This window comes from Mus pahari, chromosome 9, assembly GCF_900095145.1.
Source record: "Mus pahari chromosome 9, PAHARI_EIJ_v1.1, whole genome shotgun sequence".
Lineage (NCBI taxonomy): Eukaryota > Metazoa > Chordata > Mammalia > Rodentia > Muridae > Mus > Mus pahari.
Genome location: NC_034598.1, coordinates 45591603 through 45596009, shown reverse-complemented (window position 1 = coordinate 45596009; position 4407 = coordinate 45591603). Strand labels below are relative to the sequence as shown.

Below are 4407 nucleotides of genomic sequence, written 5' to 3'. Positions count from 1 at the left end.
GCACTTGAGCGCATGCGCAAAAGAAAAATGCACAGGAAATGGGTTTTTTTTTCTGCGCAGGCGTCTTGGTCCTGAGGGCGGGGCTTGGCTGCGCCGCGGTGCGCAGGCGCAGCCGTCGGTGGGTCGGGTCTTCGGTCGACTGAGAGGTGAGGCTGGGGGCTCTGCCGCGCCCCGGATGGGCGTCGGGGTCTATGGGTTTAGCTTCGCGGTGCTCGGGAGCCCTTGAGACAAAGGTGGCTCGTGATCGGGACTTCTGCGCCCTTCGGGGTCACGTGAGCGGGCGGCGCAGAGGGGAAACTGAGGCAGGCACCGTCCCACTCCCACCCCCCTACCCCTCGTCGCTTTTTCTCACGAAAAGGTCAGCGTTTAGGTGTGGGGAGGCGGATCTCAGTTTCCTCGGAGTCCCTAAGGTCTAAGACCCTCTCACATTGCCTTTCCTCACCCTGGTGACCTTGCTTAGCCTGTTGCCTGCCCACAGCCTCAGTTTTCCTCTTCTGTACAATGGACGTTGTCACCACCGTCTGAGCAGTTGTGGGTGCTCATTCCGTTGGGACGGTGTGCTTGATTCGGGTGCCAAAGATAGGTAGAGTGTGGGATTGAAGGGCAGAGGGCCAGCTGTGCATGGGCAGATAGCTTGTCCTCTCTGAGGAGTTGTTTTCTTAAAACAATGGTAAGGCAGGTGTGCTGACACATGGGCAGAGACTGACACATAGGAGTATTGTGGGACTTCCATGCTAGCAAGGACGACATACTCTGCCTCAGAAAACAAAACAACAACTGAAAGCAAAGACCCTAACCAATAGCCTAGCCCTGTGGTCCACAACCTATAATCCAGTCTTTCATTTGAGAGGGGGAGGCAGCTGGATCACTGGGAGGGAGTTCAGGCCCAGCCTTGGACACCTAACACGGTGAAGTTAGCTGGACCACGACGTGAGACCCTGTCTGAAAATGAAATAGCTATGATTAATAGTTTGTTTTTTGAGGCAAAGTCTTCATCTGTCTCTGGCTGTCCAGGAACTCACTCAGTAGACCAGGCTGGCCTCAGCTCCCACCTCTGATACCCATCTCTGACTGGAGATGGCACCACCTCATCTGGCATCATAATTAATTCAAGAAGGATGTCAGTCTGGTCCCGTTCAGTTGTAAGCTGGCGTTGCTGGCTGTCGTCCCAGCTTGTAGGAGTCTGAGGCGGGAAGATGAAAGTCAGGTTCAAGGCCATGTTGGGCTACGTGGTGAAATCTTCTTGTCTCAAAAGCTGGGTAGTGGTGGTGTCTGACTTTGGTCCCAGCAGTCAGGAGGCAGAGGCAGGCGGATTTCTGAGTTCAAGGCCACCCTGATCTACAGAGTGAGTTCCAGGACAGCCAGGTTGCACAGTGAGACCCTGTCATGAAAAACCAAAACCAAAAATGAAATGTTAGCAACAACAAAAACAAAGTCAGTTGAAATTATTATGTCTCTGTGCCTGTCACCTAAGGTCCATTAGCAGAGGTCTGTTAGCCTTTGCGGTGGCTGGTGACGGACGGCACACGTTCCCCAACAGTTGATTGAGATGACTTTCCTGTTTTGTCCCTCTGTGGTCATTTGTTTGATCAGTCTTCCCTTTTATTGGTCATTCTTGTCCACAGGGACCATGGGCCAGTGTGTGGGGATGTTTGTGATTGGTGTGACTGAAGGGGCTTCTGACGTGACTCTGATACTGTATGGGGGTCAGGAACGTTGCCCACAGAACAGTGCTTCTGTTTGGGAAACAACTCAGTGAGCAATGTGCTTGGCATGAGGGTCTGGGTTCGATTCCCTGTGGATTCCCCATGGAAAAAAGCTGAGAACGCTGGTGGCACTTGTAATTTCAGTGCCGGGAAGGCACAAGATAGGCACCTAGATCCTGGGCTCTCTGGGTAGCCTGCCTTGTTCCATCACCAGCCCCATGTCCCAGGGACAGACACTGACTCTAAAATATGACATGCTGCCTGGAGGGCGGATACCCAGGCTTGATCTACCTCTGGTTTCCACATGTGTATGGACACACACACACTACACATACATACTACATCACACATTCACTCACATATACACACATCACTCATATACAGACACCACACACACACACACACACACACACACACACATACCTCACACACTCAAATACATACACATACATCACAGACACACACCACACACTCACACATGTACACACACCACAAACACACCACACATTCACATAGACACACACCACACACTCACATAAACACAGACTCACATACGCACACCACAAACTCACATAGACACACACAGTTACACACACACACACACACACACACACACACACTGATGCTACTGGTAGCCGATAATGAAGCATGCCTGTAATTCTAGCACTCCAGAGGCAGGCATGGGAGGATTGCCTTAAATTTGAGGCTAGCCAGCGGTGCATATTGGGCTCTGGTGTTAAAATGGAACCCAAGCCCAGTGGCTCCTCACTGTTGAGGCCTCTATACAGGTTGTATGGGTACCAAGATTGTGTGTGCACCCCATTTCATGGGGTGAGGGATTGTACCTGGAGCACTGTCTGAGGTCCCAGCTGGTGCTTCATGGCAGGGTGTTGGCTCCACATTGAGCTGTACTCCAAGCCTTCCTGGTGTTTTGTTTTGAGACAGGGTCTCCTGCATCCCAGGGCTTCCTGTGTGCTGAGTGACACTCCACCCACCAGGACTTGGCCCAGGCCGCTACACTGGAGTCTTCAGCACAGAGTTGGACTCTGTAGCTGAGCCTGGCACTTGCCACACTGACCTCCAGGGAAGTTGAGAGGTTGGGGGGAACAGGCAGAGCCAGTCTTTGGCCCAGGCCACCTTTATACTCGTGGCAGTCCTCCTGCATTCGTCCCCCACTTGCAGGGTGGCAGCCGATGCTCAGGCCTGACTGGGCTTGGAGGGTGCTGTCTAGAGCCTATCCTGAAGTGATCCTGCACTCCTGAGTGTGTAGCTGGGTATCCAGGAAGTTCTGATCGTACCGAGGATTCAGGCCAAGGGTTTATCATAGTGCTTCCTGGCAGAGAGTGTGACTCCCAGCTGTCACCTCCAGCCCACGTCACATACCAGTCGCCCTGTGAGTGAGAGTCTGTGGGAATCAGTCCTACTGATTTGTGTGTGTGTGTGTGTGTGTGTGTGTGTGTGTGTGTGTGTGTGTGTATGTGAGTGAATGTGTGATGTAGTATCTGATCTTTCTGTTTGATGCAGGAGTTCATGTACTCCAGGCTACCCTCCAACTCTGTAGCTGAGGTTAGCCTTGAACTCCTGGTCCTCCCGAGTGCTGGAATGACAAGTGTGTGGGCATGCTCTCCTTTTATTTATTTATTTTAGTTTTGTTTTAAGATTTATTCTTGATTTTGTATGTGCGCGCGAACGAGTGCATGCATGTGCACACAAAGCCTGTGGAGGCCAGAGAGGGTGTGGGTCCTCCGGAACTGGAGTTCCGGTGGCTATGAGTAGCTCATCTAGGTGCTGGGAACTGACCCCCGGCCCTCTGGCAAAGCTGCAGTGCTCCTAAGCAGTGAGCTGTCCCTACCACCTGCTCTGTTTTCTGAGACAAACTCAATCTGAGGTCCAGGCTGGCTTTTCACTTCCAGCATCCTTGAGTGCCTAAGCCTCAGCCCCAGCTCTGTTAGGTTTTTATAAGGAGGGGGGCTGTGTTCCCCAAGAGACTTCTCGTGGCTTAGAGGCCCGCCTTCTCAGCTTGGCTCTGCCGCCACTGTGCTGTGGATGGTACCTGGGGCTCAGCTCGGGGGGGGACTGTCCAGAACGCTCTGGGGTTCATACACTGAGATGAGCCTGACTTTCTCAGGTTTGGGAGCAGGATAGGGCTGGGGGTGGAGCTCTCAGGTTTTTAATCTGCTGTGCGGGGAGGCGGCAGCCAGCCTTAAACATTGGGGAGTTTGGAGTGCCCGCTCCCTCTGTCCCCGTGTAGGTGCACATGTAGGGTCTACCAAGGTCTTTGAGGGCTGTGTGCTGTGGCATCTGCTTGCCTTGCAGGTGGACATGGGCTGTGGTTTGGGGAGTTGCTGTGTATGGAGGCTGGGTGGGCCTAGACAGGCAAGGGCGGTGCCTGCAGGGTCTCTGGGATGAAGCCCTTCATTTTGTGGGCTCACTTGTCTTTTTATCTTTTTTGTCCTGGACAGGGGCCTAGGGAAGGACACTAGTGAGCTGTGACAGGCCTAGGGAAGGACGCTAGTGAGCTGTGACAGGCCTAGGGAAGGACACTAGTGAGCTGTGACAGGCCCAGGGAAGGACACTAGTGAGCTGTGACAGGCCCAGGGAAGGACACTAGTGAGCTGTGACAGGCCCAGGGAAGGACGCTAGTGAGCTGTGACAGGCCCAGGGAAGGACGCTAGTGAGCTGTGACAGGCCCAGGGAAGGA

The 4407-nt window shown here is 53.3% G+C and overlaps 1 protein-coding gene across 3 annotated transcripts in view; it reads left to right on the top strand.

The window, feature by feature from the left end:
- The window catches only part of Sgta (small glutamine rich tetratricopeptide repeat containing alpha), a 17349-nt gene continuing 12942 nt past the window's right edge, over positions 1-4407 (top strand). The window contains exon 1 of one of the 3 annotated variants that reach the window (XM_021205212.2): positions 1-146. The gene's annotated coding sequence lies outside the window, so the exon portion shown is untranslated. Of the gene's footprint in view, positions 147-269; positions 359-4407 lie in introns of those variants that run through there. The other 2 variants (XM_029542579.1, XM_029542580.1) reach the window with 2 other exon arrangements.